This window comes from Mesoplodon densirostris, chromosome 1 (assembly GCF_025265405.1).
Source record: "Mesoplodon densirostris isolate mMesDen1 chromosome 1, mMesDen1 primary haplotype, whole genome shotgun sequence".
In the NCBI taxonomy this organism is placed as follows: domain Eukaryota; kingdom Metazoa; phylum Chordata; class Mammalia; order Artiodactyla; family Ziphiidae; genus Mesoplodon; species Mesoplodon densirostris.
Window position 1 is genome coordinate 33774293 of NC_082661.1, and position 23285 is coordinate 33797577.

General features: G+C 43.2%; 1 long non-coding RNA gene across 3 annotated transcripts in view; it reads right to left on the reverse strand.

Annotated features, from left to right (window-relative positions):
- The window catches only part of LOC132492346 (uncharacterized), a 94163-nt gene that overhangs the window by 57390 nt on the left and 13488 nt on the right, over nucleotides 1-23285 (reverse strand). For all 3 annotated transcript variants that reach the window (XR_009532804.1, XR_009532805.1, XR_009532803.1), the window contains exon 2: nucleotides 23017-23102. This is a non-coding gene — a long non-coding RNA (uncharacterized LOC132492346). The remainder of the gene's footprint in view (nucleotides 1-23016; nucleotides 23103-23285) is intronic.

Genomic DNA, 23285 nt, shown 5'->3' on the forward strand with positions numbered 1-23285 from the left:
AGGCTTGTTACTGAACGCAAGTTCGTGGAGTTTGGGAGCAGAGAAAGGTTTACTGCAGGGTCAAGCAAGGAGAACGCTAGGGTCTTGCTCAAAAACCCAAACTCCCTGAAGACTTTCAGCAAGGTGAGGGCAGGGCGTCCAAGGGTACTGATCAGCTCGTGCACAATTCTCTGATTGGTTGATGGTGACCAATCCTTAGACACCACAAGGTCTGTGGCTACGTGCTCATGATCATCAAGCAGTTAATTTCTTCCATTTGGTGGTGGTTTTAGCATCTGAAAAACTGAGGAACTGAGTTTTCAGCACCTGAAAATCATCAGAGAATATTATCTAGGTGCTTGACAGAGGAGCTAAAGCAGAGGAGGTGGGGAGAGTTCTGTCCCGGGAAGCCCCATAGGGTCCTGCTCCTTAGTCTTCCCTCATCATTTTATGATTGACATTTGCAACCTTGCTTTATTTTTATCCATAGAACATAATGCTATCTATCATGCTACATATTTTTCTTAAAAAACATTTTATTTGGAAATAACTTCAAAACAACTGAAAAGTACCAAGAGTAAGAACAGCACAGGGCTTCCGTGGTTGCGCAGCGGTTGAGAGTCCGCCTGCCGATGCAGGGGACATGGGTTCGTGCCCTGGTCCCGGAAGATCCCACATGCTGGGGATCGGTTAGGCCCGTGAGCCATGGCCGCTGAGTCTGCGCATCGGGAGCCTGTGCCCCACGACGGGAGAGGCCACAACAGTGAGAGGTCAGTGTACCCCCCCCCAAAAAAAAGGAAAAGAACAGCACAAAGAACACCCATATATCCTTTACCCAAATTCATTTATTAACATTTTTCCCGTTTGCTTCATTTGCATTCTCTTTGCCTCTCTCTCTTTCACACAGTCACAAATACACAACTTTTTTTTGAACCATTTGAGAATAAGTTATATACATGTGGCCCTTTGTCCCTAAATACTTCAGTATATGTTTCCTAAAGATACGGATATTCTCTTACACAACCATAGTTATCAACCAGTAAGTTTAACATTGATACAATGCTTTTCTACCATCTGTATCCATTTTTCTCTCCAGGACAAGGTCAAGCCTACTATCAGATGTATTGCGTTTGGATTGTCTGACTCTTTACTCTCCTTTAATCTGAAGCATGTCCACATCCTTCCTTTGTCTTTTATGACATTGACATTTTTGAACAATATAGTCCCTCTGTAACTGAGCAGGACCCTATGGGTCCTTCCTGGGACAGACCCTTCCCCCATATCCTCTACTGTAGATCCTCTCTGAAGTACACAGATAATAGTATCTCAAGCTTATTTCCTGAGTTTTTCAGAGACCAAAACCACCACCAAATGGAAAAAGTTAACTGCTTGATGATCATGAGCACGTAGCCTCCCTCCCCCCTCCCACGCACCTACTAGCACCTAAGAATTGATTCACGGCTAACCACCTCAACACCAACCAATCAGAGAATTATGCACGAGCTGATCATGTACCCTGCAACCCTGCTCCCCACTTGGCCTTTAAAACTGTTTTGCTGAAACCTTTCAGGGAATCGAGGCTTTGGAGGGCATACGCCACCCGTCTCCTTGCATTGCCCTGCAATAAACATTTCTCTGCTCCAAACTCTGACATGACATATTGGGATCGTTTGGCCTCACTGTGCATCGGGCACATGAACTTGCATTTGGTAACAACATGGCAAAGTCAACACCATCTTGCCAGGAGATCAAAATTAACATCACCACTGAAGGGTCAAACAACACTGTGTGGGACTTCCTTGGTGGTGCAGTGGTTAAGAATCCGCTTGCCAATACAGGGGTCAAGGGTTCGAGCCCTGGTCTGGTAAGATCCCACATGCCGTGGAGCTACTAAGCCCATGTGCCACAACTACTGAGCCTGCGCTCTAGAGATGGCGAACCACAACTTCTGAAGCCCCCATGCCTAGAGCCCGCGCTCTGCAACAAGAGAAGCCACTACAATGAGAAGCCTGTGCAGCGCAATGAGGAGTAGCCCCCACTCAATGCAACTAGAGAAAGCCTGAGTGCATCAACGAAAACACAACGCAGCCAAAAAAAAAAAAAAAAAAAGAACACTTGTGACTCAAACATGACATCCTGAGGACGCTGCATTATTATGTAACATTCCAGCCAGGAAAGCATAACCTGAACCTAATCACAAGGAAACATCAGACAACTCTCTACTAAATAAAAGGGGGAGGACTTCCGGGTAAGATGGCGGAAGAGTAAGACGCGGAGATCACCTTCCTCCCCACGGATACACCAGAAATACAGCTACACGTGGAACAACTCCTACAGAACACCTACTGAACGCTGGCAGAAGACCCCAGAACTCCCAAAAGGCAAGAAACTCCCCACATACCTGGGTAGGGCAAAGCGGAGAGATTCCCGCACAGAGGATCGGTGCCGAGCGGCACTCACCAGCCCAGGAGGCTTGTCTGCTCGCCTCGGCGGCGCTGGAAGCTGAGGCTCGGGCTTCGGTCAGAGCGCAGGGAGAGGACTGGGGCTGGTGGCGAGAACTCAGCCGGAAGGGGGCTAGTGAGCCACAGCTAGCCGGCAGGGAGTCGGGGAAAACTCTGGAGCTGCCGAAGAGGCAAGAGACTTTTTCTTCCCTCTTGGTTTCCTGGTGCGCGAGGAGAGGGGATTAAGAGCGCTGCTTAAAGGGGCTCCACAGACGGGCGCGAGTCACGACTGAAAGCGCGGAGCCCAGTGACGGGCGTGGGACGCTGGGGCTGCTGCTGCTGCCGCCAAGAAAACTGTGTGCGAGCGCAGGTCACTGTCCACACCGCCCTTCCGGGAGCCTGTGCAGCCCGCCACTGCCGGGGTCCCGGGATCCAGGGGCGGCTTCCCTGGGAGAACGCACGGCGCGCCTCGGGCTGCTGCAACGTCACGCCGACCTCTGCCGCTGCAGGCTCGCCCCGCACTCCGTGCCCCTCCCTCCCGCCCGGCCTGAGTGAGCCAGAGTCCCCGAAGAGGCTGCTCCTTTAACCCTGTCCTGTCTGAGCGAAGAACAGACGGCCTCCGGCGACCTACACGCAGAGGCGGGGCCGAATCCAAAGCTGAGACCCAGTAGCTGTGAGAACAAAGAAGAGAAAGGGAAACCTCTCCCAGTAGCCTCAGAAGCAGCGGATTAAAGCTCCGCAATCAACTGGATGTACCCTGCATCTGTGGAATACATGAATGGACAACAAATCATCCCAAATTGAGGAGCCAGGAGTCAGTGCTGTGCCTCTGAGGTGGGAGAGCCAACTTCAGGACACTGGTCCACAAGAGACCTCCCAGCTCCACATAATATCAAACGGCGAAAATCTTCCAGAGATCTCCATCTCAACACCAGCACCCAGCTTCACTCAACGACCAGCAAGCTACAGTGCTGGACACCCTATGCCAAACAACTAGCAAGACAGGAACACAACGCCACCCATTATCAGAGAGATGGCCTAAAATCATAAAAAGTCCGCAGACACCCCAAAACACACCACCAGACGTGGACCTGCCCACCAGAAAGACAAGATCCAGCCTCATCCACCAGAACACAGGCACTAGTCCCCTCCACCAGGAAGCCTACACAACCCACTAAACCAACCTTAGCCACTGGGGACAGACACCAAAAACAACGGGAACTACGAACCTGCAGCCTGCAAAAAGGAGACCCCAAACACAGTAACATAAGCAAAATGAGAAGACAGAAAAACACACAGCAGAAGGAGCAAGATAAAAACCCACCAGACCTAACAAATGAAGAGGTAATAGGCAGTCTACCTGAAAAAGAATTCAGAATAATGATGGTAAAGATGATCCAAGATTCTATTTCCCAGATCCAAAATCTTGGAAATAGAATAGACAAAATGCAAGAAACAGTTAACAAGGACCTAGAAGAACTAAAGACGAATCAAGCATCGATTAAAAACACAATAAATGAAATAAAAAATACTCTAGATGGGATCAATAGCAGAATAACTGAGGCAGAAGAACGGATAAGTGAGGTGGAAGATAAAATAGTGGAAATAACTGCTGCAGAGCAAAATAAAGAAAAAAGAATGAAAAGAACAGAAGACAGTCTCAGAGACCTCTGGGACAACATTAAACACACCAACATTCGAATTATAGGGGTTCCAGAAGAAGAAGAGAAAAAGAAAGGGACTGAGAAAATATTTGAAGAGATTATAGTTGAAAACTTCCTTAATATGGGAAAGGAAATAGTTAATCAAGTCCAGGAGGCACAGAGAGTCCCATACAGAATGAATCCAAGGAGAAATACGCCAAGACACATATTAATCAAACTGTCAAAAATTAAACACAAAGAAATCATATTAAAAGCAGCAAGGGAAAAACAACAAATAACACACAAGGGAATCCCCATCAGGATAACAGCTGATCTCTCAGCAGAAACTCTACAAGCCAGAAGGGAGTGGCAGGACATAATTAAAGTGATGAAGGAGAAAAACCTGCAACCAAGATTACTCTACCCAGCAAGGATCTCATTCAGATTTGATGGAGAAATTAAAACGTTTACAGACAAGCAAAAGCTGAGAGAGTTCAGCACCACCAAACCAGCTTTACAACAAATGCTAAAGGAACTTCTCTAGGCAAGAAACACAACAGAAGGAAAAGACCTACAATAATGAACCCAAAACAATTAAGAAAATGGGAATAGGAACATACATACCGATAATTACCTTAAATGTAAATGGACTAAATGCTCCCACCAAAAGACACAGATTGGCTGAATGGATACAAAAACAAGACCCATATATATGCTGTCTACAAGAGACCCACTTCAGACCTAGAGACACATACAGACTGAAAGTAAGGGGATGGAAAAAGATATTCCATGCAAATGGAAACCAAAAGAAAGCTGGAGTAGCAATTCTCATATCAGACAAAATAGACTTTAAAATAAAGACTACTAGAAGAGACAAAGAAGGACACTACATAATGATCAAGGGATCGATCCAAGAAGAAGATATAACAATTGTAAATATTTATGCACCAAACATAGGAGCACCTCAATACATAAGGCAAATACTAACAGCCATAAAAGGAGAAATCGACAGTAACACAATCATAGTAGGGGACTTTAACACCCCACTTTCACCAATGGACAGATCATCCAAAATGAAAATAAATACGGAAACACAAGCTTTAAATGACACATTAAACAAGATGGACTTAATTGATATTTATAGGACATTCCATCCAAAAAAAACAGAATACACATTTTTCTCAAGTGCTCATGGAACATTCTCCAGGATAGATCATATCTTGGGTCACAAATCAAGCCTTGGTAAATTTAAGAAAATAGAAATTGTATCAAGTATCTTTTCCAACCACAATGCTATGAGACTAGATATCAATTACAGGAAAAGAGCTGTAAAAAATACAAACACATGGAGGCTAAACAATACACTACTTAATAACAAAGTGATCACTGAAGAAATCAAAGGGGAAATTAAAAAATACCTAGAAACAAATGACAGTGGAGACACGACGACCCAGAACCTATGGGATGCAGCAAAAGCAGTTCTAAGAGGGAAGTTTATAGCAATACAATCCCACCTTAAGAAACAGGAAACATCTCGAATAAACAACCTAACCTTGCACCTAAAGCAATTAGAGAAAGAAGAACAAAAACATCCCAAAGTTAGCAGAAGGAAAGAAATCATAAAAATCAGATCAGAAATAAATGAAAAAGAAATGAAGGAAACGATAGCAAAGATCAATAAAACTAAAAGCTGGTTCTTTGAGAAGATAAACAAAATTGATAAACCATTAGCCAGACTCATCAAGAAAAAAAGGGAGAAGACTCAAATCAATAGAATTAGAAATGAAAAAGGAGAAGTAACAACTGACACTGCAGAAATACAAAAGATCATGAGAGATTACTACAAGCAACTCTATGCCAATAAAATGGACAACCTGGAAGAAATGGACAAATTCTTAGAAATGCACAACCTGCCAAGACTGAATCAGGAAGAAATAGAAAATACGAACAGACCAATCACAAGCACTGAAATTGAAACTGTGATAAAAAATCTTCCAACGAACAAAAGCCCAGGACCAGATGGCTTCACAGGTGAATTCTATCAAGCATTTAGAGAAGAGCTAACACCTATCCTTCTCAAACTCTTCCAAAATATAGCAGAGGGAGGAACACTCCCAAACTCATTCTACGAGGCCACCATCACCTTGATACCAAAACCAGACAAGGATGTCACAAAGAAAGAAAACTACAGGCCAATATCACTGATGAACATAGATGCAAAAATCCTCAACAAAATACTAGCAAACAGAATCCAACAGCACATTAAAAGGATCATACACCATGATCAAGTGGGGTTTATTCCAGGAATGCAAGGATTCTTCAATATACGCAAATCAATCAACGTGATACACCACATTAACAAATTGAAGGAGAAAAACCATATGATCATCTCAATAGATGCAGAGAAAGCTTTCGACAAAATTCAACACCCATTTATGATAAAAACCCTGCAGAAAGTAGGCATAGAGGGAACTTTCCTCAACATAATAAAGGCCATATATGACAAACCCACAGCCAGCATCGTCCTCAATGGTGAAAAACTGAAACCATTTCCACTAAGAGCAGGAACAAGACAAGGTTGCCCACTCTCACCACTCTTATTCAACATAGTTTTGGAAGTTTTAGCCACAGCAATCAGAGAAGAAAAGGAAATAAAAGGAATCCAAATCGGAAAAGAAGAAGTAAAGCTGTCACTGTTTGCAGATGACATGATACTATACATAGAGAATCCTAAAGATGCTACCAGAAAACTAATAGAGCTAATCAATGAATTTGGTAAAGTTGCAGGATACAAAATTAATGCACAGAAACCTCTGGCATTCCTATATACTAATGATGAAAAATCTGAAAGTAAAATCAAGAAAACACTCCCATTTACCACTGCAACAAAAAGAATAAAATATCTAGGAATAAACCTACCTAAGGAGACAAAAGACCTGTATGCAGAAAATTATAAGACACTGATGAAAGAAATTAAAGATGATACAAATAGATGGAGAAATGTACCATGTTCTTGGATTGGAAGAATCAACATTGTGAAAATGACTCTACTACCCAAAGCAATCTACAGATTCAATGCAATCCCTATCAAACTACCACTGGCATTTTTCACAGAACTAGAGCAAAAAATTTCACAATTTGTATGGAAACACAAAAGACCCCGAATAGCCAAAGCAATCTTGAGAACAAAAAATGGAGCTGGAGGAATCAGGCTCCCTGACTTCAGACTATACTACAAAGCTACAGTAATCAAGACAGTATGGTACTGGCACAAAAACAGAAAGATAGATCAATGGAACAGGAGAGAAAGCCCAGAGATAAACCCACGGACATATGGTCACCTTATCTTTGATAAAGGAGGCAGGAATGTACAGTGGAGAAAGGACAGTCTCTTCAATAAGTGGTGCTGGGAAAACTGGATAGGGACATGTAAAAGTATGAGATTAGATCACTCCCTAACACCATGCACAAAAATAAGCTCAAAATGGATTAAAGACCTAAATGTAAGGCCAGACACTATCAAACTCTTAGAGGAAAACATAGGCAGAACACTCTATGACATAAATCACAGCAAGATCCTTTTTGACCCACCTCCTAGAGAAATGGAAATAAAGACAAAAATAAACACATGGGACCTAATGAAACTTCAAAGCTTTTGCACAGCAAAGGAAACCATAAACAAGACCAAAAGACAACCCTCAGAATGGGAGAAAATATTTGTAAATGAAGCAACTGACAAAGGATTAATCTCCAAAATTTATAAGCAGCTCATGCAGCTCAATAACAAAAAAACAAACAACCCAATCCAAAAATGGGCAGAAGACCTAAATAGACATTTCTCAACAGAAGATATACAGACTGCTAACAAACACATGAAAGGATGCTCAACATCTTTGCTCATTAGAGAAATGCAAATCAAAACTACAATGAGATATCATCTCACACCAGTCAGAATGGCCATCATCAAAAAATCTAGAAACAATAAATGCTGGAGAGGGTGTGGAAAAAAAGGAACACTCTTGCACTGCTGGTGGGAATGTGAATTGGTACAGCCACTATGGAGAACGGTACGGAGGTTCCTTAAAAAACTACAAATAGAGCTACCATATGACCCAGCAATCCCACTACTGGGCATATACCCTGAGAAAACCATAATTCAAAAAGAGACATGTACCAAAATGTTCATAGCAGCCCTATTTACAATAGCCCGGAGATGGAAACAACCTAAGTGTCCATCATCAGATGAATGGGTAAAGAAGATGTGGCACATATATACAATGGAATATTACTCAGCCATAAAAAGAAACGAAATTGAGCCATTTGTAATGAGGTGGATGGACGTAGAGTCTGTCATACAGAGTGAAGTAAGTCAGAAAGAGAAAGACAAATACTGTATGCTGACACATATATATGGAATTTAAGAAAAAAAATGTCATGAAGAACATAGGTGTAAGACAGGAATAAAGACACAGACCTACTAGAGAATGGACTTGAGGATATGGGGAGGGGGAAGGGTAAGCTGTGACAAAGTGAAAGAGCGGCATGGACATATATACACTACCAAACGTAAGGTAGATAGCTAGTGGGAAGCAGCCGCATAGCACAGGGAGATCAGCTCGGTGCTTTGTGACTGCCTGGAGGGGTGGGATAGGGAGGGTGGGAGGGAGATGCAAAAGGGAGGGGATATGGGAACATATGTATATGTATAACTGATTAAATTTGTTATAAAGCAAAAAAAAATTTTAAAAAGAAAAGGGGTTGGGGGAGGTGTCTCGAAAAGCGAGTCCTGCTTGGTTACAATGTATTGTTGTTGGTTTTTTTCCTTTGCATCTAATAAGCAATCTGTGGGGACATACTTGAAGCCACCATCACCCTGATACCAAAATCAGACAAAGATACCACAAAGAAAGAAAATTACAGGCCAATATCACTGATGAAGACAGACACAAAAATCCTCCACAAAATACTAGCAAATTGAATCCAACAATATATTAAAAGGCTCATACATGATGATCAAGTGGGATTTATCCAAGGGAAGCAAGGATTCTTCAATACCTGCAAATCAATCAGTGGGATACACCATATCAACACATTGAAGAATAAAAACCACATGATCATCTCAGATGCAGAAAAATCTTTTTATAAAACTCAACATCCATTTATGATTAAAAGAAAAAACTCTCCAGAAAGGGGGCATAGAGGGAACATACCTCAACATAATAAAGGCCATATATGACAAACCCATAGCTAACATACTCAACAGTGAAAAGCTGAAAGCATTTTCTCTAAGATCAACAAGACAAGGATGCCCACTCTCGCCACTTTTATTCAACACAGTTTTGGAAGTCCTAGTCACAGTCATCAGAGAAGAAAAAGAAATAACAGAAATCCAAACTGGAAAAGAAGAAGGAAAACCATCACTGTTTGCAGATGACATGTTACTATACACAGGAAATCCTAAAGACACTACCAGAAAACTACTAAAGCTCATTAAGAATGTGGTAAAGTCACAGAATACCAAATTAACACACAGAATTCTGTTGCATTTCTATACACTAACAATGAAAGATAAGAGGAATTAAGGAAACAATCTCATTTACCATCACATCAAAAAGAATAAAATACCTAGGAATAAACTTATCTAAGGAGGCAAAAGACCTGAACTCTGAAAACTATAAGACAGTGATGAAAGAAATAAAAGATGACACAAACAGATGGAAAGATATACCGTGTTCTTGGATTAGAAGGGTCAACATTGTCAAAATGACTATACTAGCCAAGGCAATCTACAGAGTCAATGCACTCCCTATCAAATTAGCAATGGCAGACTTTCCTGGTGGCACAGTGGTTAAGAATCCATCTGCCAATGCAGGGGTCACAGGTTCGATCCCTGGTCTGGGAAGATCCCACATATCATGGAGCAACTAAGTCCACGTGCCACAACTACTGAGCCTGTGCTCCAGACCCTGCAAGCCACAAATGCTGAGCCTGCATGCAACAACTACTGAAGCTTGCACACCACAACTACTGAAGCCTGCATGCCCCAGAGCCTACATGTCACAACTACTGAGCCCGCATGCCTAGAGCCTGTGCTCTGCAACAAGAGAAACCACCTCAACAAGAAGTCCACGCACCACAATGAAGAGTATCTCTCACTTGCTGCAACTAGTGAAAGCCTCTGTGCAACAACGAAGACCCAACACAGCCAAAAATAAAAAAATTTGTTAATTAAAAAAAACAATTAGCAATGGCATTTTTCACAGAACTAGAACACAAAGACCCTAAATAGCTAAAGCAATCTTAAGAAAGAAAAATGGAGCTGGAGGAATAAGGCTCCCTGACATCACACTATATGACAAAGTTACAGTAATCAAAATAGTATGGCACTGGCACCATATAGATCAATGGAACAGGATAGAAAACCCAGAAATAAACCCACTCACCTATGGTCAGTTAACCTATGACAAAGGAGGCAAGAATATACAACAGAGAAAAGACACTCTCTTCAATAGGTGGTGCTGGGAAAACTGGACAGCTACATGCAAAAGAATGAAATTGGAACACTCTCTAACACCACACACAAAAATAAACTCAAATGGATTAAAGACCTAAATATAAGACCAGACACTATAAAAGTCCTAGAGGAAAACATAGGCAGAACACTCTTTGACATAAATCCCAGCAGTATCTTTCTGGATCCATCTCCTAGAGTAATGGAAATAAAAAACAAAAAACAAGTGGGACCTAATTAAACATAAAAGCTTCTGCAAAGCACAGGAAACCATAAACAAAACAAAGAGACAACCCACAGAATGGGAGAAAATATTTACAAATGAAGTGACCGACAAAATATACAAACAGCTCATGCAGCTCAAGGTCGAAAAAAATAAACAACCCAATCAAAAAATGGGCGGATCTAAATAGACATATCTCCAAAGAAGACATACAGAAAAGCACATGAAAAGATGGTCAACATCACTAATTACTAGAGAAATGCAAATCAAAACTACACTGAGGTATCATCATACCTCAGTCAGAATGGCCATCATCAAAAAAACTACAAACAATAAATGCTGGAGAGGGTGTGGAGAAAAGGGAACCCTCCTGCACTGTTGGCAGCAATGTAAACTGGTACAACCATTATGGAGAACAGTAGGGAGGTTCCTTAAGAAACTAAATATAGGGCTTCCCTGGTGGCGCAGTGGTTGAGAGTCCGCCTGCCGATGCAGGGGACGCGGCTTTGTGCCCCGGTCCGGGAAGATCCCACATGCCGCAGAGCGGCTGGGCCCATGAGCCATGGCCGCTGAGCCTGCGTGTCCGGAGCCTGTGCTCTGCAACGGGAGGGGCCGCAACAGTGAGAGCCCCGCGTACCACAATAAAAAAAAAAAAAAAATCTAAATATAGAACTACCATATCATCCTGCAATCCCATTCCTGGTCATATATCTGAAGAAAGCCATAATTCGAAAAGATACATAAATCCAATATTCATAGCAGCACTATTTACGATAGCCAAGCCACAGAAGCAAAGTAAATATCCATTGACAAATGAATAAAGAAGATGTGGTGTGTGTGTGTGTGTGTATACACACACACACACACACACAATGGACTATTACTCAGCCATAAAAAAAAAGAATGAAATAATGCCATTTGCACAACATGGATGGACCTAGAGATGATCATACTAAGTGAAGTCAGAGAAAGACAAATGTCATATGATATCACTTATATGTGGAATCTAAAAAAAAGATACAAATGAACTTATTTATGAAAAAGAAATAGACCCACAGACATAGAAAACACATTTATGGTTATCAAAAGGGAAGGGGGGAGGGATAAATTAGGAGTTTGGAATTAACATACACACGACTATATATACAGATAACCAACAAGGACCTACTGTAGAGCACAGGGAACTATTCTCAATAGTTTGTAATAACCCATAAGGGAAGTGAATCTGAAAAAGAATAGATATATATAACTGAATCACTTTGCTGTACACCTGAAACTAATACAACATTGTAAATCAACTATACTTCAATAAAAAAATAAAATTTAAATTAAAAATATTAAACTAAAAAGAGAAAAATTAAAAGGAAAAAATTTTTTAAAACTTCATAGTTCCAGAGCACTCCCATCATCACTGCCGCTGGCCACCATCACAAAATCTACAACCAATAAAGGCTGGAGAGGGTGTGGAGAAGAGGGAACCCTTCTACACTGTTGGCAGGAATGTTACTTGGTACAACCATTATGGAGAACAGTAGAGAGGTTCCTTAAAAAACTAAATATAGAACTACCATATCATCCTGCAATCCCATTCCTGGGCATGTATCTGGAGAAAGCCATAATTCGAAAAGATACATGGTACTGGAATGCACCACCCATCTCCTTGCATTGCCCTGCAATAAACATTTCTCTGCTCCAAACTCTGACATGACATATTGGGATACCTCTTGAAGTATTCCACGAGGATATGCATATGTGTAACATAAGTGTCTGCAACCTGCTCTTTTTACTTATCACAAGCACCTTTCTTGACAATACATATTCTCCTCTATGTCACTGTTTTAATGATCACATGGTATATCTAGCAGCCCTCTACTGTTGATACTTAGGATGTTTCCAGTTATTTTGCAACTATGGATAGCCTATGATGAACAACCTTTTGTGTACTCTTAGTACCTTAACTGCCTACCATTTTTTTCTAGATAAGTTCCTAGAAGTGGAATTGCCAGATCAAAGGTTATGCCATATTGAAGACTCTCAACACATCTACATTGGCACACAACTGTTGACAAGACCTGTCAGTTCTTCCTTGGAACTTATCTTCAATTTGTCCTTTCCTTTCTGTTGCCTAAAATTCATCATCTTATGCCCCACTCCACCCTCAACTGATACCACTTCCTAAAATCTCTTCTATGATAAAATGTTTCCTACCCACAGAGTGACTGTGGATTGAGAGGTGGGAGTCCATTGTAGAAGAACCGTCTTAAGTATTTTTCAAAAGTTCCCAAAAGTCAGGGCTCCCCTGGTGGCGCAGTGGTTGAGAGTCCACCTGCCGATGCAGGGGACACGGGTTCGTGCCCCGGTCTGGGAAGATCCCACATGCTGCAGAGCAGCTGGGCCTGTGAGCCATGGCCGCTGAGCCTGCACGTCCAGTGCCTGTGCTCCGCAACGGGAGAGGCCACAACAGTGAGAGGCCCGTGTACCGCAAAAAAAAAAAAGTTCCCAAAAGTCTAAAGTGGGGCTCCTTAACTTGCAGCATTGGGAGTCAAGGAGGGCAGCCATTGTAAAGGGGGATAAACCAGAGCAGCTGGTGTGGATCTAGGGGGCACTTCTACGAAATTACGGGAGAAACAGACCAGATGAGATGGGGAAAGTGGAGGTGCAGGACAAGAGAACCTACAGTTTCAAGAAGAGCTGCATGAAGAAACAGGACAGAGAGGAAGTTAAACTTTTTAATTCAGGGGGCTTTACAGGGTCAACCAGGAGCAGGGTCAGGCCAGAGAGAGAATAAGAAAAAACAGAGTCCCTTTCCAGGACCCTACAAAACACAGCCAATCCACTGTCTCCAGTTAAGGAAAACCTCCCTTGATGCTGCTCCTCCTCCATCCACTGCCTCGTTTCTCTCGTTCCCTTTACAGCAAAGGGCCTCAGTACAGCTGTCTCTACTCGCTGTCTCCAATTCCTCCCGTCATTACCCCCTTGAGCCCACTCCAATCAGGATTTTGCACCCACGTCGCAATAAAACTCTCGTCAGAACCCTCAATGACCTTAACAGCATTACATCCTGTAACAGCATTACACCCCGTGGTTGATTTTTTCTTCCCCCTATCAATTTATTTGTTTATTTTTGGCTGCATTGGGTCTTTGCTGCACACAGGCTTTCTCTAGTTGTGGCAAGCAGGGGCTACTCTTCGTTGCGGTGCGTGGGCTTCTCATTGTGGTGGCTTCTCTTCTTGCAGAGCACATGCTCTAGGCATGCGGGCTCAGTAGTTGTGGCTTTCGGGCTCTACAGCGCAGGCTCAGGAGCTGTGGCGCACGGGCTTAGTTGCTGGGTAGCATGTGGGATCTTCCCGGACCAGGGCTCGAACACATGTCCCCTGTATTGGCAGGCGGAATCTTAACCACTGTGCCACCAGGAATGCCCCCGTAGTTGATTCTTTTTTTTTTAAGTTATTATTATTAGCTTTATTTATTTAATTTTTAAACATCTTTATTGGAGGATAATTGCCCCGCGGTTGATTCTTAACTCCCGACTCCCTCAACTTGTCAGCAGTATCTGACACACCTGATCACTCCTTCCTCCTCAAAACACTTTCCTCCCTTGGCTTCCAGGACCCCACCTTCTCTTGGTTCTCCTCCTCCCTCTCTGGCTGCCCCCTCTTGGCCTCCTTTGGTAGTTTCTCCTCATTTCCCAGGCCAGCACCTTGCATTTGGTGTTCCCAGGCCCAATCTGTGGCCCTCGCCTCTCTACTTCCCCGGTGCCCTCATCGACTCTCATGTCTTTAAAAATCCTCTATATGGGGCCTCCCTGGTGGCGCAGTGGTTGAGAGTCCGCCTGCCAATGCAGGGGATACGGGTTCTTGCCCCGATCCGGGAAGATCCCACATGCTGCGGAGCGGCTGGGCCCGTGAGCCATGGCCGCTGGGCCTGCGCGTCCGGAGCCTGTGCTCCGCAACGGGAGAGGCCACAACAGTGAGAGGCCCGCATACCGCAAAAAAAGAAAAAAAAAAAATCCTCTATATGCTCATCTCTTGCCTGGGGCTCTCCCATGGCCTGACTCCTACCTACAAGTGCCTGCTCCACGCCTCTACTGAAATACTGAATGGGTGTCTGAAACTTAAATATGTCCAGAACTAAATTCCTCAGTGTATCCCCAAAGCTGCTTCATCCACAGGCTCCCCCATTTCAGTTAATGGAAATTCCATCCTCGTAGCTGCTCTTCAGGCCAAAACACTTGATTCATCTACGGCAACCCTCCTGTACGTCACTTCCTATCCATCAGCAAATGCTTTAAAACAGAGCCAGAATCCAAGCACTGCTCCCAGACCCTCTGCTCCCACCCTGGGTCCCAGCCAATAATTGTCTCTTGCCTGGATTATTACAACGACCCAATTACTGCTCCCCTGCTTCTGCTCTCACCTCCTCTTCCATCTGCTTCACACAGCAAGCAGAGCGTTGAAAACAAAAGATCAGTTTAATCCTCTGTGCAAAGCCCTTAGGACCTTCCCTCTTACTTCTAGTGGTCCTCAAACGCCCAGACAGGCTCTCTGTTATTTCTCTCCCCTCCCCTCCTACTCTTCCCCTCACTCTCTCAGCTACAGCCCACTGGCCTCACTGCCAATGAAGGTACCAGGCTTGTTCCCATCTTTGAACTTACTATTTCTTCCACCTGGAATGCGCTTCCCCCCCATAGCCACATGGGCTGTTCACTCACCGGGCTCAGGTCTTGACTCACATCACTTTCCTGAAGGCTTGTTACTGAACGCAAGTTCGTGGAGTTTGGGAGCAGAGAAAGGTTTACTGCAGGGTCAAGCAAGGAGAACGCTAGGGTCTTGCTCAAAAACCCAAACTCCCTGAAGACTTTCAGCAAGGTGAGGGCAGGGCGTCCAAGGGTACTGATCAGCTCGTGCACAATTCTCTGATTGGTTGATGGTGACCAATCCTTAGACACCACAAGGTCTGTGGCTACGTGCTCATGATCATCAAGCAGTTAATTTCTTCCATTTGGTGGTGGTTTTAGCATCTGAAAAACTGAGGAACTGAGTTTTCAGCACCTGAAAATCATCAGAGAATATTATCTAGGTGCTTGACAGAGGAGCTAAAGCAGAGGAGGTGGGGAGAGTTCTGTCCCGGGAAGCCCCATAGGGTCCTGCTCCTTAGTCTTCCCTCATCATTTTATGATTGACATTTGCAACCTTGCTTTATTTTTATCCATAGAACATAATGCTATCTATTATGCTACATATTTTTCTTAAAAAACATTTTATTTGGAAATAACTTCAAAACAACTGAAAAGTACCAAGAGTAAGAACAGCACAGGGCTTCCGTGGTTGCGCAGCGGTTGAGAGTCCGCCTGCCGATGCAGGGGACATGGGTTCGTGCCCTGGTCCCGGAAGATCCCACATGCCGGGGATCGGTTAGGCCCGTGAGCCATGGCCGCTGAGTCTGCGCATCGGGAGCCTGTGCCCCACGACGGGAGAGGCCACAACAGTGAGAGGTCAGTGTACCCCCCCCAAAAAAAGGAAAAGAACAGCACAAAGAACACCCATATATCCTTTACCCAAATTCATTTATTAACATTTTTCCCGTTTGCTTCATTTGCATTCTCTTTGCCTCTCTCTCTTTCACACAGTCACAAATACACAACTTTTTTTTGAACCATTTGAGAATAAGTTATATACATGTGGCCCTTTGTCCCTAAATACTTCAGTATATGTTTCCTAAAGATACGGATATTCTCTTACACAACCATAGTTATCAACCAGTAAGTTTAACATTGATACAATGCTTTTCTACCATCTGTATCCATTTTTCTCTCCAGGACAAGGTCAAGCCTACTATCAGATGTATTGCGTTTGGATTGTCTGACTCTTTACTCTCCTTTAATCTGAAGCATGTCCACATCCTTCCTTTGTCTTTTATGACATTGACATTTTTGAACAATATAGTCCCTCTGTAACTGAGCAGGACCCTATGGGTCCTTCCTGGGACAGACCCTTCCCCCATATCCTCTACTGTAGATCCTCTCTGAAGTACACAGATAATAGTATCTCAAGCTTATTTCCTGAGTTTTTCAGAGACCAAAACCACCACCAAATGGAAAAAGTTAACTGCTTGATGATCATGAGCACGTAGCCTCCCTCCCCCCTCCCACGCACCTACTAGCACCTAAGAATTGATTCACGGCTAAACCACCTCAACACCAACCAATCAGAGAATTATGCACGAGCTGATCATGTACCCTGCAACCCTGCTCCCCACTTGGCCTTTAAAACTGTTTCTCTGAAACCTTTCAGGGAATCGAGGCTTTGGAGGGCATACGCCACCCGTCTCCTTGCATTGCCCTGCAATAAACATTTCTCTGCTCCAAACTCTGACATGACATATTGGGATCGTTTGGCCTCACTGTGCATCGGGCACATGAACTTGCATTTGGTAACAACATGGCAAAGTCAACACCATCTTGCCAGGAGATCAAAATTAACATCACCACTGAAGGGTCAAACAACACTGTGTGGGACTTCCTTGGTGGTGCAGTGGTTAAGAATCCGCCTGCCAATGCAGGGGTCATGGGTTCGAGCCCTGGTCTGGGAAGATCCCACATGCCATGGAGCAACTAAGCCTGTGTGCCACAACTACTGAACCTGTGCTCTAGAGCTCACGAACCACAACTTCTGAAGCCCCCACGCCTAGAGCCCGTGCTCTACAATAAGAGAAGCCACTACAATGAGAAGCCTGTGCACCGCAATGAAGAGTAGCCCCTGCTCGACGCAACTAGAGAAAGCCCACGTGCAGCAATGAAGACCCAACGCAGCCAAAAAAAAAAATTAAAGAAGAACACTGTGTGACTCAAACATGACATCCTGAGGATGCTGCATTGCTATGTAACGTTCCAGCCAGGAAAGCATAACCTGAACCTAATCACAAGGAAACATCAGACAACCCTCTACTAAATAAAAGGGGTTGGGGGAGGTGTCACCAAAAGCGAGTCCTGCTTGGTTATAATGTATTGTTGTTGTTTTTTTTCGTTTGCATCTAATAAGCAATCTGTGGGGAGTTACTTGAAGCCACCATCACCCTGATACCAAAATCAGACAAAGATACCACAAAGAAAGAAAATTACAGGCCAATATCACTGATGAAGACAGACACAAAAATCCTCAACAAAATACTCGCAAACTGAATCCAACAATATATTAAGAGGCTCATACACGATGATCAAGTGGGATTTATCCCAGGGATGCAAGGCTTCTTCAATATACACAAATCAATCCATGTGATATACCACATTAACAAATTAAGGAATAAAAACCATATGATCATCTGAATAGATGCAGAAAAAGCTTTTGACAAACTTCAACACCAATTTATGATAAAAACTCTCCAGAATATGGGCATAGAGGGAAACTACCTCAACATAATAAAGGCCATATATGACAAACCCACAGCAAGCATCATACTCAATGGTGAAAAACTGAAAGCATTTCCACTAAGATCAGGAATAAGTCAAGGATGTCCACTCTCACCACTCTTATTCAACATAGTTTTGGAAGTCCTAGCCATGGCAATCAGAGAAGAAAAAAAATAAAAGGAATCCAAACTGGAAAAGAAGTATAACCATCACTGCTTGCAGATGACATGATGCTATACATAGAAAATCCTAAAGATGCCACCACCAGGAAACTACTAGAACTAATCAATGAATTTGGTAAGGTTGCAGGATACAAAATTAATGCACAGAAATCTCTGGCATTCCTATACAACAACAATGAAAAATCAGAAAGAGAAATTAAGGAAACACTCCCATTTACCATTGCAACAAAAAGAATAAAATACCTACGAATAAACCTGCCTGAGGAGGCGAAAGCCTTGTACTCAGAAAACTATAAAACACTGATGAAAGAAATCAAAGATGACATAAACAGATGGAGAAATATACCATGTTCTTTTTTTTTTTTTTTTTTTTTTTTTGCGGTACGCGGGCCTCTCACTGTTGTGGCCTTTTCCGCTGCGGAGCACAGGCTCCGGACATGCAGGCCCAGCAGCCATGGCTCACGGGCCCAGCCGCTCCACGGCATGTGGGATCCTCCCGGACAGGGGCACGAACCCGTGTCCCCTGCATCGGCAGGCGGACTCTCAACCACTGCGCCACCAGGGAAGCCCCTATACCATGTTCTTGGTTGGAAGAATCAATACTGTGAAAATGACTATACTACCCAAAGCAATCTACAGATTTAGTGCAATCCCTATCAAACTACCAATGGCATTCTTCACAGAATTAGAACAAAAAATTTTATAATTCATATGGAAACACAAAAGACCCTGAATAGCCACAGCAATCGTGAGAAAGAAAAATGGAGTTGGAGGAACCAGGCTCCCTGACTTCAAACTATACCACAAAAGCTACAGTAATCAAAACAGTATGGTACTGGCATAAGAACAGAAATAGAACTCAATGGTACAGGATAGAATGCCCAGAGATAAACCCACACACATATGGGCACCTAATATACGACAAAGGAGGCAAGAACACAAAATGGAGAAAAGACAGCCTCTTCAATAAGTGGTGCTGGGAAAACTGGACAGCTACATGTAAAAGAATGAAATTAGAAACTACCTAACACCATAAACAAAAATAAACTCCAAATGGATTAAAGACTTAAATGTAAGACCAGACACTATATAACTCTTAGAGGAAAACATAGGAAAAACACTCTTTGACATAAATCACAGCAAGATCTTTTTTGACCCACCTCCTAGAGTAATGCAAATAGAAACAAAAATAAACAAATGGGACCTAATGAAACTTAAAAGCTTTTGCACAGCAAAGGAAACTACAAACAAGATGAAAAGACAGCCCTCAGAATGGGAGAAATTATTTGCACATGAATCAATGGAAAAAGGATTAATCTCCAAAATATATAAACAGCTCATGCAGCTCAATATTAAAAAAACAAACAACCCAATCAAAAAAGGGCAGAAGACCTAAATAGACACTTCTCCAAAGAAGACATACAGATGGCCAAGAAGCACATGAAAAGCTGCTCAACATCACTAATTATTAGAGAAATGCAAATCAAAGCTGCTATGAGGTATCACCTCACACCAGTTAGAATGGGCATCATCAGAAAATTTACAAACAACAAATGCTGGAGAGGGTGTGGAGAAAAGGGGACCCCCTTGCACTATTGGTGGGAATGTAAATGGATACAGCCACTATGGAGAACAGTATGGAGGTTCCTTAAAAAACTAAAAATAGAATTACCATATGACCCAGCATCCCACTACTGGGCATATACCCAGAGAAAACCATAATCCAAAGAGACACATGCACCCCAGTGTTCATTGCAGCACTATTTACAATAGCCAGGACATGGAAGCTACCTAAATGTCCATTGACAGACGAATGGATAAAGAAGATGTGGTACGTATATACAATGGAATATTACTCAGCCATAAAACAACGAAATTGGGTCATTTGTAGAGATGTGGATGGATCTAGAGACTGTCATACAGAGTGAAGTAAGTCAGAAAGAGAAAAACAAATATCATTTATTAACGCATATATGTGGAACCTAGAAAAATGGTACAGATGAACCAGTTTGCAGGGCAGAAATTAAGACACAGATGTAGAGAACAAACGTATGGACACCAAGGGGGGAAAGTGCCAGGGGGGGGGTGGTGTGATGAATTGGGAGATTGGGATTGACATATATATGCTAATATGTATAAAATGGATAACTATTAAGAACCTTCTGTATAAAAAAATAAATAAAATAAAATACAAAAACAAAAAAAACCCCAAAATAAATAAATTTATTTTTTTTTAAAAAAGGGCAGAAGACCTAAATAGACATTTCACTAAGGAAGGTATACAGATGGCCAAGAGGCACATGAAAAGATGCTCAACATCACTAATTATTAGAGAAATGCAAATCAAAACTACAATGAGGTATCACCTCACACCAGTCAGAATGGTCATTATCAAAAAATCTAGAAACAATAAATGCTGGAAAGGGTGTGGTGAAAAGGGAACCCTCCTGCACTGTTGGTGGGAATGTAAATTGATACAACCGCTATGGAAAACAGTATGGAGGTCCCTTAAAAAACTAAAAATAGAACTACCATATGACCCAGCAATCCCACTCCTGGGCATATGCCCTGAGAAAACCATAATTCAAAAAGAGTCATGTACCACAACGTTCATTGCATCTCTATTTACAATAACCAGGACATGGAAGCAATCTAAGTGTCCATCAACAGATGAATGGATAAAGAAGATGTGGCACATATATACAATGGAATATTACTCAGCCATAAAAAGAAACGAAATTGAGTTATTTGTAGTGAGGTGGATGGACCTAGAGTCTGTCACACAGAGTGAAGTAAGTCAGAAACAGAAAAACAAATACCGTATGCTAACGCATATATATAGAATCTAAAATAAAAAATGGTACTGATGAACCTAGTTGCAGGGCAGGAATAAAAATGTAGACATAGGAATGGACTTGAGGACACGGGGTGGGAGGGGAGAGCTGGGGAGAAGTGAGAGTAGCATTGACATATTTACGCTACCAAATGTAAAACAGTTAGCTAGTGGGAAGCAGCAGCATAGCACAGGGAGATCAGCTCGGTGCTTTGTGACCACCTAGAAGGGTGGGATAGGGAGGGTGGGAGGGAGGCTCAAGATGGAGGGGATATGGGGACATGTGTATACATATGGCTGGTTCCCTTTGTAGTACAACAGAAACTAACACAGTATTGTGAAGCAATTATACTCCGATGAAGATCTATTTTTCAAAAAAAGCATAAAAGCATCCTGTTCCTCATAAAACTCTCACCCTAGATTTTGCACCCAGTGATGATTCTTGCCTGAATTAATTTTGACTATGATATTGCAAAAAGATGGTTTTTATACTCCTGTACTCCCTCTACATTTCTTAGCTGGCATTCGTGTTTTAGGTGACCCCCTTATGAGTCCACCTCCTCGAGGTCCACACCAGGAACTCCTACCCCTTCTCCCAATTCTGAGGGGGGAGAGTTTTTCAGACCATCTACCCCTAGCGCCCCACCTGGACAGCTGGAAATCCCACCACCTTATCCCTCCAGCCCTGTCCTATATCCTCCATTACCAGAGGTGAGTCCTGTCAGTGCTACACAAAGCAGAGTTGTTAGGGAACCATTGACCGAAACTGCCCACCTTGGCCAGGCACATTGATAATCGCTTGCCTGAGTTGTCTCACAACAGGTCTCTGTTGCTGCCGCAGAAAACTAATCAGGAAAATTCGAGAGGGGCCAAAAGGAGGGGGGAGGAGACGATATGTCCTGCCAAACTCCCAGAAGCCCTCACGCTGGAATCCATCTTGGCTGATAGATGTGTGCGTCACCAGGAAGGACCCTTAGTCACCAAATATGGGCCAGAGATGATTGGCCAGAGACAACCTGGAAACTAACCCCATTACCATAAAATCGGAGACTTCAAGCCACGTGGCTGAGCAGTCCTCCTGGGTTCCCTTCCACTACTGCTCTCCGGGGGGCCCGCAGAAGCCCTTCCCAATAAAGTCTTTTGATTTGTCAGCATGAGTGTCTCCTCGGACAAGTCATTTCCAAGTGTTAGATAAGAGCCCACTCTCAGGCCCTGGAAGGGATCCCCCTTCCTGCAACAGGGCTACCCACCAGCCTCCCAATACCAAACTCTGTCCTTCAAGCGAAGTGCTGGCTGGTGACAGGGAACAATCAGGGTCCATGTCCCTTTTCCTATGGCTGACCTAGCTACTTGCAAAGAGAAATTTGGTCGTTTTATTTTCTGAGGACCCCAGTCGGTCCTTGGAGGAATTCACCAAGCTGACAAAGTTCTATGAGCTTACTTGAGGGGATCCCCCCTTTCTACCTGCTGCACCTTTGAAGAGAAAAGCTAGATCTTTGGTGCAGCCCTGGCATCTGCTGATGAAATGGCAGTCCGAAATCAGGAACACGTAATCTACCTCTCCCTTCTCTGATTAGCAACTGCTCGAATCTGTACTTTGGAACTCAGGGTAGGTCATGGAAGCTGGAGTCTGTTCCCTACAAACAGGGAATGTGGGACACGGAAAGGCTTCTGTGCCCAGGAGCCCCACAGGGTCCTGCTTGGTTTCAGTAACACAGGGAAAAGACGAGAATCCAGCCCTCTTCCAGGACTGCCTGGTAGAAGCTTTTAGAAAGAATACCAATATTGTGACTTACCTCGTGGTCCAGTGGTTAAGACTCTGAGCTTCCACTGCAGGGGGCATGGGTTCAAGCCCGGATGGGGGACGTAAGATCCTGCATGTCTGCCAGAAAAAAAAATTAATTAATCAATTAAAAAAAGAAAGTATACCAGTATTAATCCCACACCTCCAAAGGGCAAGTCCTAGTAAATACCCATTTTATCACTCAATCTACCCCAGACACGAGGAGAAAATTACAGAAGGCAGCTATGGGACCCCAACCCCCCAAGCATCAGCTCATGGACT